General features: G+C 53.6%; 1 protein-coding gene across 4 annotated transcripts in view; it reads right to left on the reverse strand.

Moving 5' to 3' along the window:
• OLFM2 (olfactomedin 2) overlaps positions 1-13,047 on the reverse strand; it is a 54,775-nt gene that overhangs the window by 24,863 nt on the left and 16,865 nt on the right. The gene's annotated exons all lie outside the window — the stretch shown is intronic.

Raw genomic sequence — 13,047 nt, forward strand, 5'->3', positions numbered from 1 at the left:
TCCTTTCTTCGAGGCCATGGGAGGATTAACTGAGCAGTCCTGGCCTGTTGGTGGGAGGAGGGATGGGGGACAGCAGTCATCTTCTGCAATTCCCAAGCAGGGTTGGGCGCCAAGGGCTGAGGCTCCGGAGGTCACCAGGGAATCGGAAAGATTCTCTGCTGTGTCGGGGAGCCTGGGCCAGCTTGGCACGCATTTCCTTCTGAGAGAGCAGGTTCTGGCATGACATCTGAGCTGTGATTGGCACAAATGCCTGGTGCTCCTATGACATACAGCCTGCCTCTCCCCGCTGCCCAGCCACAGCTGTGGAGCCAAGGTGTGTGCTGGCAGGTGCGGCCTCCACAGGTCTGCCTTTGGCTCTTGGGAGCCATCACACCTTGGCCCTACGTTAACAATTGTAAAAGAACTTCCATCCCCTGGCTTACTGCTCACATGCCTGCATCGGGCAGGGCTAAGGCGGACCGAGGGCAGGGGCTGAGCACTCAAGCTGCCTTCCCGGTGTAGATCGGGAGGGCGCTGCAGTGGACACGGGTGGCGTGTTAACTGCCAGGCCCATGCCTTTCGGTTTATGTGTTAATTTTCGCAAAGCAGCTTCCTCCCCACCATGTCAGGCAGTGGCTTCCTGTTTTCGTTCACTGCAGCGTTGTCAGCACCTCAAACAGAGCGCTTTGCTCACCAGAAGGGCACTCGGTGTTCATCTGCTATTTTTAAAAATCCGCACAACCCAAGCAGGCACTTGGCTTCGCACCTGCCACACCAGTTAGGGTGCCCGCATTCCGTGTGGAGGGTCGGCGGGTGCTGCAACCTCTCTGCTTCCCACCGAGCCTCAGGCTCATATGTGCCCTGGGTGCTGGGTTCCTGCCACCTGTGTGGTTTCACCCAGCTCCTGGCTTCAGGTTGTCTCAGCACTGGCTATTGTGGGCACCCGCGGGGGAACCCACGGATGACAGCAGGTACATGCACATGAGTGGGGCCGGGGAAGCTGTGTCGACAGAGGCTCAGGCCCACTTGGCATGATCGGGCCGGGTCTGTGAGTGTTGGGGAAGCCATGGGCCGGCCCCAGTAGGTGTGAGCAGATGTCTGGGTGTGAATGTGTGTATGGCCAAGCACCCGAGGATGCAGCTGTGTTCACACTGAAGGGGTGTGTGTGTGTGTGCGCGTGTGGTGGGCCAGCTGACAGGCCCGGATGAAGCTGGACCCTCAAGCTGAAGGAAAGCAGAGGGTGAATGTACAACCCCATCAGCCAGAGACCCGTTATTTATAGATGGATCCTGGTTCATAAATTCCAAATGTTTTTTTTTTTATCTCCCTCACTGCTAGGCCCTTATAAATATTCATGAGTTGGCTGCCTTAGAATATTTGAGTAGTCAGGAGGAGGAGCGGGGCAGGCAGGGAAGGGGAGAAGAGGGTCCCTGGTGGGGCTGGGAGAGCAGGCCGCTGGGTGGGGCCAGGGGGTCTCTCCGGATTTCTTCTCTCCTCTGGGCTTTTCTTCCAAGCCGAGCTGGGCAATGAGGAAGGGCCGCCATCAACACGGAGATCCACCACTGGCGTTTATTATTCCTCCCCAGCGTCTGTGGAAAAATACCACCCGCTCCGGGGCAGAGTAGGTGTCTGCGCTGTTTTCCCAGCTCCGGAGCTAGCTCCGCCTTGGAAGCTTGTCACCCTGGGACCCACAGCTCAAGAGGGAGGGGGCAGACCCCTCGAACGTAGCATGAAGCCACGGGGCTCTGCAGGGAAACCATGAGCTGGCCATGGGCCTTCTGCTGCGCCCCAGGACGGAGGGATGGCCGCGTCCAGGAGCACGCAGGAGCACGCCTCCTATAGAGGCGCCTGTCACCCCAACGTGTAGCAGTCTGAGGTGGTCAAGAGGGCAGCTGACACATCTTACGGGGCTTTCTCCCTCACATGACGTGGACTTCCTGGAGCCCGTTGGCTCCACGGGAGCCCACATGACTTCCAGACAACAGCTCTGAGCGTCAGGGTGTGGGGCAGAGAGAGAAGACACCACTCAGCAATGCTGGCATGCCCTCTCGGAGAGCTGGTTCCACATCTTGGTCCCTCCATTTCCAATTCAACTTCCTGCTATCATGCCTGGGAAGAAACAGATAATGTCTCCAGCCCCGGGCTCCCTGCCAGCCATGTGGGAGAGCTTGATGGAGGTTCCGGCTTCTGGCCCCGTCCAGCCCCGGCCCCGGCCTCGTCCTGTCCTGGCCCCGTCCTGCCCCGGCCCTGGCCTCGTCAAGTCCCGGCCCTGGCCTTGTCCAGCCCCGGCCTCGTTCTGCCCCAGCCCCGGCCCTTGTAGTATCCGGGAAGTAAACCAGCAAATGGAAGATCTTGAGCTCTCTCTGTCACTGCTTTTTTTTTTTTTTTTTAAGATTTCTTTATTTTTATTGGAAGGATAGATTTATAGAAAGAAAAAGAAACAGAGAGAGAACTCCTGCCCACTGACTCACTCTCCAAACGGCTACAATGGCCAGAGCTGAGCTGATCCAAAGCCAGGAGCCTCTTCCGGGTCTCCCACGCGGGTGCAGGGTCCCAAGGCTGTGGGCCGTCCTCCACTGCTTTCCCAGGCCACAAGCAGGGAGCTGGGTGGGAAGTGGGGCAGCTGGGACAGGAACTGGAGCCCACACGGGATGCTGGCATGTGCAAGGCAGAAACAACCTGTTGAGGCATTGCACCAGTCCCATTTGTCATTCTTTCAAACACAGGCATGGCTAGCCACATTCTTGCCTCAACAACCGCAGAGCTGTGTGTCAATGTGGGGCTTCCCTCATCGGGGTTCCCTTGGTGACTGGGTTAAGTCACAACCCCCACAACCTCCTACAGAGCGGCAGTCCCACTGATGCTTGGTGACTGGTTCTGCAGCAGAGCCTGGCCTGCGCGGGCTAGCACAGAAACCGAGTGTGAGACTGAAGTGGAGCAGCTCTGTGTCCCAGTGATCTGAATGTGCGTGTGTGTGTGTGTGCACGCGCGTGCGCAGCCACATACAGGCTCACTTCTGTGAGCATTAGAAAGTGTCCAAAACTATGCATAGCAGAATGCAAAACAGGTTGAGTAAAGACGTACAAGACTGTGGACACGGCGTGAAAATGTGGCAGGGCAAAGCACAGTGGCACAACCAGTGTTCTCAGACTATGCCACGTCCCACAGGGGAAGCGGGGACAGCCACTCGGGGGCATCCCCCAAGCTGTCGGCTCAGCTAAGAACATACTAGGTGCACAAGTCTTGGATCTGCTAGGACAAGCTGGGATTGCAGGATAGAATTCTCCCCGCTGCTTCAGTCTTGGGACATCCCACACCGTCTGTAACGGCCATTGGTCGCAGAAGCACTCAACAGTTAGGTAGTGATTCCACGGCAGGGAAGGCAGACCTGTTCTACACTTTCCCAACCTCTGTCCTTACGGTTCTGCTCTGACCTGTCTCGGGTTGGGGGGTCATCCCTGCTCCATCCAAGGACTCAGGTCCGACCCAGGTCACAGAATAGCCCTGACCTACCTAAGCCTTGGACTTGGTCCTGGAGGTCCCCTGTGCCTCATTGGATCAATCATATCTTTAATGTAGGTCTATCCCTACATCAAGTTGAGTCCTTGCCCATCCAGCATTTAGGCTTGACTTGAGTCTGTTATGGAGTCATCACCGTGTATTCGAGGGTCTCCAGGATGTGTCCCACTTGCATTTAGCCCCCTTCTTGGGACCAGAGATGGATCTGGTCCGTCCCAGAACTCAGTCCCCACTGCACGTTTACGCTGGTTTCTGGCTCAGCCTGGCCCAAGGTGAACTTTCATCATCAAGTGAATCCCTCCTCAGCATCTTCTCTCTCCTAGAGAGCTCACAGCCCCTGGGTGCAGACCCACTGCAAGTGACCGCCGTGTCCAGGATTAACGAGGATAGGGGGATTTGGTTTTTGCACTGCCATTAGCTAAAATTCATTAACACAGATTTATGGGTCTCTTTCAAAGATTATTACAAGGAGGTTTTTTTTTTTTTTTCTGTTATAAGCAGCATGAATCTTAAAGACTGCAAGATGTTATGAGGCCCCACCACACATCTCATAGACAGGGGAGTGGGGCATCTCCCCCACCCTCTTTGAGCTTCTTGAGGCTCATGTTAGGAGCCCAAGCAAAAGCACTGACAAGTCACACTTCCTGGGTGCACACACTGCACTTCCTGGGTGCACACACTGCACGTGCGAAGTCTTTCGCCACTAGGCTAAAGCTGTGCTCTCTCAGTCTGCCCTGATTTGCCTGCACTTCCTCATTTTCCAGACTGGCTCCTGCATTAATCCACTGAGTTTCTGAGCATTCTATCACCAACAAAACTGCTGTAGGGTCCACCAGTGGGCTCCAGGTTGGCCAACCCAATCGTTCCTTTCCAGGTCACCATCTTTCTCTCGATCTCTTACAACAAGCGTAGGCGCAGGCATTTGGTTAAGATGTCGCTTTGGGTTCCTGCATCCGGTGGTAGAGTTTCTGGGTTCAAGGCCTAACTTCACTGCCAATTCCAGCTTCACCTGGGGAGCTAACAGATGAGGGTTCCAGCCCTTGAGTCCCTGCCACTGTGTGGGAGACATGAGTAGAAATATGGGCTCCTGGCTTCAGCTAAGATCTAAACCAACCTTTTTAAAATAAATTGGGAGGTCTGCTCTCTCAAACGTAATTCCCATCCAATCGCCCTGCATCAGCACCTCTTGCCCCTATGTCAGTGGGCCAGACACCCAGGCTTTCTCTTCATCAGCCGCCTCCCTTGCCACCTCCCCCAACACCGCCGCCCATTTTCAGTTGCTCACCAAGTCTGGCTGACTTCAGTTCCTAGATTGCTTTAGAATTCTTTGGTCTCCATCACCATCCAGTGGTCCTAGCCATGCTCACAGCTCACACAATCAGGTCTACCTCCAACTACCACGCCACTCTCCTATGGGAGCCTCAGGCGCCATGCACCTGTGTGGTCCTGTCCTCCTCCAAACACAGCTGGATTCCTCAGATTCCTGCAGTAGGGAAGCAACTCCCTGATTTGGCTCCAGGGTCCTGCGGCTCCGCCCCGTACTCTTCTCCCTGCTTACGCCTGCCCGGCCATCCCACTCCACGGCTCCTGTCACCCCAGAGTCCTTGCGTTAGCCACTCACCCAGGACACCCTCTACACGCTTTCATCTTATATCAGCTCTCAGATCTCACTTCCTCTATATCTTTACCAATTAGATCAAACATCAAGTATATTTTGTCCCTCAAAGCTTTTTTTTTCACCATGGGTTTATCCTTTTTTTTTAAATTTATTTTGATGATCTTTACATGGTTGATTAGGGCACAAAGGATCAAGGGCTACAGGAAAGTGGGTAAGACCATTGTTTCCACATTCTCTTTTTTCCTTCCTGTATCTGGGGGAAGAAGGGAGAGACAAAGAGAGAAGCCACACCCAGCCTCCCCGACATGGGGCATGCTCTGAGGGCACTGCTCAAGTGGTTTTGATAGTTCAACTGTTCTAAATTGCTGCCTATCTCGCCATGGCACGCATGATGAAATTTCTTCAGCATCCACTGGCTGGCACAGTCCACTTTAGAGTCTCAGCTTGCCCAGATTTTTACTGATCAATTTGCTCTGTGCTCTGTTGTGGTCCCAGGTGTCCTCTGCAGGCTCCAATGGACTACCATATCCTCCATGTGCACCTGGGTATGCTGTCCATTGCTCCGTCTGAGCCTCTGAGGAAGCTCAGCTTTGACACATGCACTCTACGGTCAGACCATGGAACCTGCACTTCTTGTCATGGTTGGGGTTCTGAGACCAGCAGTTTGATTGGGGGGAATCCCCAAAAAAACTTCATCTGAAGTGATACCAGACCTGATTCTTGGATGTGCTTGCCAGTACAGGGTCCAGCACAGTCCGTCGCCCCTATCAGCCTCTGCAAATGCTGGTTATTGCAAAGCTGGGTCAGTTCTGCCTCCAGCCCTGTCTACAAAAACCAATGGGTGTTGGAGCCCATCCCGATCCTGCCCACCTCACACTCAGCCCTCACACAAACCAGTGGGAGTTGTACCCTAGTCAAAGCGACCCACAACAACTCCCAGTAGGCCCACCCCTGCCCTGGTTCTCGTGCTTGCCAGTATCTACGGCAGACTGGTCCAGTCTGTCCCACATCCCATTCAGCTCTCATACATGTCAATGGGCATTGAAACCTAGTTCAACCCAACAGCCCCTCTATCCAGCCCATATATCTGCCAACAGGTGCCACTCTCAACGTTCTGTCCTTTTAATTAAAAACAAAACAAACAACCAAACAAAAACTTACTTGAAAAGGCAGAGTTGAGAGAGAGAGAGAGAGAGAGAGAGACAGAAAGTTCTTCCATTTGCTGGCTCACTCCTCAGATGGCCACCATGGCCAGGGCTGGGCCAGACCAAAGCCAGGAGCTAACGTCTCCCTCCAGGTCCTCCCGTGTGAGTATTCAGGCCAATTGAATCAGAAGTGGGGCAGCCAGGACTCACACCAGCACTCCTACGGGATGGCAGCAGGTTAACCTGCCTTGCCACAGCACCAGCCCCACAGCTACCATTTTTATTGATTTACAACTATGTGGTCATTACCCATTTTGCAAGGAAGCTGCAGGCATGTCAGTCTGCCTCCCATGACGGACAAAGAAGAAACGTTCCGAGAAATCCCGAGAGGTGCATGGATGGGTAAGTGGCCCCAGTAAGTTCAGCACTGAGTCTGGGCGATTCCACCAGGGACTCTCTCTGTGCCCTCAGAGGCTCAGCTCTTAGACTTGGTGGAGGTCAGAGTAGTCTGAAGGGCACAAGATGCCAAGTAGAACAGAATAATGCAGTAGAAGCAGGAATCCAAAAGTGTTAGAGACCAACAAAAACAAGGGCACTTCAAAATGTTTGTGAAAAATAAAGCTTATGGGGCCAGTGTTGCGGTGCAGAGTTAAGCCTCTAGTTTTCACTAGGGGTGTCTCATGTGGGAGCCCCAATTCAGCTCCTAGATGTGCAGCTCCCTGCTAACGCGTCTGGGAAGGCAGCAGCTCTGAAGTGAGGAGTTGAGCTCCTGCCACCCGCATGGGAGATCCAGATGGAGCTCCTGGCTCCTGGCTTCAGCCTCACCCACTCCTGGGGGTTAGAGTTTGCACAAACTCCAAACTGTAGCTAGCACGATGAAGAGGTGCAGAAATGAAGATCTTGGGACCAGCACACGGCTCAGGGAGTGCTGAGACACCGACAACCCATATCACCGTGCTGATTGAGTCTTGCCTGCTCTGTTTCTGTTCTAGCCCCTGCTCATGCACTTGGAAAGCAGAGGTAGGGCCATTTAGGGAGGACACAACAACTGGAGCTTCATTGGCCCCCAGGAGACCCCCGCAAGCCCCTGAACCTGGAGGAGCACCCGTTCACCACCCCTGCCCATTTAACCTGCACAGCACTTCGCACCAGCAGAAAGCTCCTTGTCTAAGTATTGGTTTATTCCTCATCTCTTTTTACCAAAATATCATCCACAGGAGCAAGTGTGTCCACCTAGCACAACCAATAACTGTTAACTGAATTGGTGAATGAATGAAGGAATGAACAAATGCAGACTTCTCAAGGCCCTGGAGTTAAAGCTAGAGGGTTTTGTGGGACTCCTGAATCCCTTTCTGTAAAGCTCCTGTTTTTCTGGACCAGTCTTCCAAACAGACTCTCCCAACCCCAGACTAACTGGAAACAAATGAGAATAAAGAGTGATGTCAGGAATGGCCAACCAGGGAACTAGGAAACCTGGGAGGAGCAGCGGTTAGGGCTTGGATTCGGATTATAGTTTGGGTTAGGGTTAGGGCTTAGATTCGGGTTATAGTTTGGGTTAGGGTTAGGGCTTGGATTCGGGTTATAGTTTGGGTTAGGATTAGGCTGTGGATTAGCATTAGCGTTAGGGTTTGGATTTTGGTTAGGGGTAGTGTTTGGTATATGGTTAGGTTTAAGTACAGTATTACGGTTTGGGTTGGATTTTGGTTAGGGTTAGAGTTTGAAATACCCACCCTTCTCAAGCTGGAGGATGAGGAGGGTGCCTGGAGGGACAGCAGTGGATTGGGGTCAGGCAGGTCTCAGAGACCAGTGTCAAGAACCAGAGTACGAGGGTCTCTCCACAGGCCAGAGTGGTCCTGTTTGTACTGGGTGGTCCCATGGTTCCCTTCCTCTGTGTCTGAAAGGATGAGAATGCCTGCAGCTTGGCTCTGGTCTCTGGGCTTTGCAGATCTACAGAGCTGAGTGCCTGAGTACCCAGACACCCGTGGCAATCAAGACTGCCCCTCCACAGCTTTCTGGAACAGGACCAAGGGACCTCCCAAGGACACCCGGTTGGCTGGGAGATTCCACCCAGCTGAAACCCCTGGGACTCTCCGAGGAGGCCATTTGTGTCTCCACATGGAGGTGGTATTGGGGTCCTTAGGTGTTCTGTGTCTGTGTACAGGACACATTTGGACACAGTCCTTTCTAGTCGTGGACATGTCTGCGCATTAGCAGAGAGCTGTTGCCCGAGGCCATGAACATTCCTGTCATTCAGATACATCCTTCTCTCACCTTTTAGTTCCCTACAGCTGCTTCTCACTTTGCAAGCAAGCCCTGATCCCATAGCCCATTGTATGCTGAAAACACCCTATGTCAGACATGCCTTTCACCCAGCTGACGCCCTGCACGTCCTGGCTCGGCAGTGCAGCACACTGCTCCCCTCGTTGTCAGTCAGCACCTAGTGGGAAACAGCCGTGGTCCTCTGCCTGCTATGCAGCACAGCCAGGGACACATGTAAGTCCACGCAGAGGCCACTGCCATGCCACCTTTCTGTCCAGGCATGAACAGCTGTACCATTCCAGACCTGAGTCTCCACGTCCACTGGTGTCCTCCTGTCCGTATCACAAACTCCTTCTACACTCCTCTTGGTAGACACTGACATCTAGACTGTTCCATCGCGGCCCTCGTAGGTCTCCTCACCAGCTCATTAGCACTCCAGTTGGCCCCGAAATATACCCACAGAATTCATGCTGAACTAATAAGCCTGTGTCCTGCTGAGGTCACAGGCACTTACAGGAGCTAATGGAGCCAGCCTCGGCCAGCAGGGTTAGGGAATCCTACGCTCCTGGCAGAGCCAGAGCACATGTTCCCAAGAATGACGGAACTCCCCTCCTACTCCCTGCACGAATGTCCCACACGATGTCTACTACAACTGTCATATTTCATCATATGTTTATGACTACTGGCTGTTTCACCACATTGTCATTTTGTGAGGTCTGTGCCTCTCATGAAAACTACACCGAGGGCTTCACACGCAGACACAACACTACATTGAGGGTAACATCACTATCACCGTGCTGAAGGCTGCACACTTGGAGTGGTACTACACTGATGGTCCTACGCTGAGAACCACGACTGATGGTCCTACGCTGAGAACCACGTCTGATGGTCCTACACTGAGAACCACGTCTGATGGTCCTACACTGAGAACCATGTCTGATGGTCCTACGCTGAGGACCACGTCTCATGGTCCTACGCTGAGGATGACTCTGATGGTCCTACGCTGAGGATGACTCTGATGGTCCTACGCTGAGGATGACTCTGATGGTCCTACGCTGAGGATGACTCTGATGATCCTACGCTGAGAACCACGTCTGATGGTCCTACGCTGAGGATGACTCTGATGGTCCTACGCTGAGGATGACTCTGATGGTCCTACGCTGAGGACCACGTCTGATGGTCCTACACTGAGAACCATGTCTGATGGTCCTACGCTGAGGATGACTCTGATGGTCCTACACTGAGGACCACGTCTCATGGTCCTACGCTGAGGATGACTCTGATGGTCCTACGCTGAGGACCACGTCTCATGGTCCTACGCTGAGGATGACTCTGATGGTCCTACACTGAGGACCACGTCTCATGGTCCTACGCTGAGGATGACTCTGATGGTCCTACGCTGAGGACCACGTCTGATGGTCCTACACTGAGAACCATGTCTGATGGTCCTACGCTGAGGATGACTCTGATGGTCCTACACTGAGGACCACGTCTCATGGTCCTACGCTGAGGATGACTCTGATGGTCCTACGCTGAGAACCACGTCTGATGGTCCTACGCTGAGGATGACTCTGATGGTCCTACACTGAGGACCACGTCTCATGGTCCTACGCTGAGGATGACTCTGATGGTCCTACGCTGAGGATGACTCTGATGGTCCTACGCTGAGGACCACGTCTGATGGTCCTACGCTGAGGATGACTCTGATGGTCCTACGCTGAGGATGACTCTGATGGTCCTACACTGAGAACCATGTCTGATGGTCCTACACTGAGAACCATGTCTGATGGTCCTACACTGAGAACCATGTCTGATGGTCCTACGCTGAGAACCATGTCTGATGGTCCTACGCTGAGGATGACTCTGATGGTCCTACACTGAGGACCACGTCTCATGGTCCTACGCTGAGGATGACTCTGATGGTCCTACGCTGAGGATGACTCTGATGGTCCTACACTGAGGACCACGTCTCATGGTCCTACGCTGAGGATGACTCTGATGGTCCTACGCTGAGGATGACTCTGATGGTCCTACGCTGAGGACCACGTCTGATGGTCCTACACTGAGAACCATGTCTGATGGTCCTACGCTGAGGATGACTCTGATGGTCCTACACTGAGGACCACGTCTCATGGTCCTACGCTGAGGATGACTCTGATGGTCCTACGCTGAGGATGACTCTGATGGTCCTACGCTGAGGACCACGTCTCATGGTCCTACGCTGAGGATGACTCTGATGGTCCTACGCTGAGGATGACTCTGATGGTCCTACGCTGAGGATGACTCTGATGGTCCTATGCTGAGGATGACTCTGATGGTCCTACACTGAGAACCACGTCTGATGGTCCTACACTGAGAACCACGTCTGATGGTCCTACGCTGAGGATGACTCTGATGGTCCTACACTGAGAACCACGTCTGATGGTCCTACGCTGAGGATGACTCTGATGGTCCTACACTGAGGACCACGTCTCATGGTCCTACGCTGAGGATGACTCTGATGGTCCTACGCTGAGGATGACTCTGATGGTCCTACGCTGAGGATGACTCTGATGGTCCTACACTGAGAACCACGTCTGATGGTCCTACGCTGAGGATGACTCTGATGGTCCTACGCTGAGGATGACTCTGATGGTCCTACACTGAGGATGACTCTGATGGTCCTACGCTGAGAACCACGTCTCATGGTCCTACGCTGAGGACCACGTCTGATGGTCCTATGCTGAGGATGACTCTGATGGTCCTACGCTGAGGATGACTCTGATGCTCCTACACTGAGAACCACGTCTGATGGTCCTACGCTGAGGATGACTCTGATGGTCCTACACTGAGAACCACGTCTGATGGTCCTACGCTGAGGATGACTCTGATGGTCCTACGCTGAGAACCACGTCTCATGGTCCTACGCTGAGGACCACGTCTCATGGTCCTACGCTGAGGACCACGTCTGATGGATAATACGTTGTAGAGTATATCTTTGATAGATAATATATTCTTGACTATTTCTGATGGACACCACATTGAAGGTTCCAGAACACTAGTGTCATGATAGACTGTCACACCCTGTTGGTCATTATGCTGAGGATTATATCATAAGGTCTTCAAGGACAGAATCACTCTCTTGGTCATACCTCTTAGGGCCCCAATTCCAGGTTTTGCATTAGCTTGAACTCTTCCTAATTAATAAGCTCAAATTGAGAAGTAACATCTTTCCTCTCTCTATGGGTGACTGCTTGGTGTGGGGTGCCATGGGGCAGTCTAAGATGGGACTGAGAAATGAACCGACAGGACTATAGCACTCTAGGCCTTGAAGTCACGATGTGGCAGAGCCCAGGAAGCCACGGAGGACAAAGGCACAGTCAGTCTATGAACAGTTGGAAATCAGACCCTGAAGGCAGCAGTGCTGAGAACTTGGGGAGATTCAGTACACCCCAGAAGCTGTAGCTATCCTGACACGTCCTTGCTAATCCTTTGGGGCCCCTTCTAAGCCATTCTTTCATGCATGCCCTTGATGCTGTACCTGCCAGCCAGGCACGGGAGCCACACGCCATGTCAGGTGCTGACAAGGGCCAAGGCCTCAGATGTGTTCCATATGCCCCAATGCCCTTTAGCATGCTCCAGCACGCCTAGAGAAGCTCAAACCCTCCCCACAGGGCAAGAGCAGCCTCTCCAGCGTCCCATGGGCTCCGGCACACCTGGTGGCCATCAGATCCCCTAGGCCAAGCGCTTGTCTGCTGGAAGACTCATTCTAATACACTGTGACACGCCCTGCCACCCAGGGGCAGGCCCCGGCACACACGCCCACGCCTCGGCAGGCTGTGTGGCACGTGGGTCTCCGGCCTCTGCTTGTGTCCCCATGCCCACAGCTACCTCAGCCTTGTGGACAGATTGGCGGGGCAGCAGGGAGAAGGCTGTTATAAATTAAACATCGCAGCCAGCTGAGCATCCAGCCCCGCCATCCAAGCGCTCATTGGCTGGTGGTCTCCCAGGAGGCTGCGGGACTGCGGGGTGGGGGAGAGGGCAGCAGAAGTGGCTCGCTTAATTAATTAGCCCTAATTGAGATATCTTTGCAAATATCTCTTTATTGAAGGACACAATTCCATCAGTTTCCTGGGAATTTGTCACTTCTGTTCGTTGCGGGTCCCTGAGTCTTGTAGAAATGATGAGAAAAGAAAAGAGCTCCCCAAGGACTAGCTTGAACCTTGACTGAGCCGGGGTGGGAAGCCTCGGCCTGGCAGACAGATCCACGCGGAGAGATGGGGAGACGCAGGGAGGGAGGGACGGGCCAGACGCGGTGCAGGCGGGAGGCAGAACAACAGGCAAGGAAGAGATCCAGGCAGAGCCGGAGACACAGGCTCCCAGACAGACGCAGGCGGGGAGAGGCAGAGCAAGTTCACACGATAGAGGACCAGAAACAGGGCCAGATGGACGGACACACGGCTGGGCCGACAAAGCCGCCTCTGCCTTTTGCTGCCTCGCCAGGCCTCCTGGGAAAGCGCGAGCCAGTGACAACAATGGAGCCTGATT

This window comes from Ochotona curzoniae, unplaced genomic scaffold, assembly GCF_017591425.1.
Source record: "Ochotona curzoniae isolate NIBS_2020 unplaced genomic scaffold, NIBS_Ocur_1.0 contig_4502, whole genome shotgun sequence".
Classification (NCBI taxonomy): Eukaryota; Metazoa; Chordata; class Mammalia; order Lagomorpha; family Ochotonidae; genus Ochotona; species Ochotona curzoniae.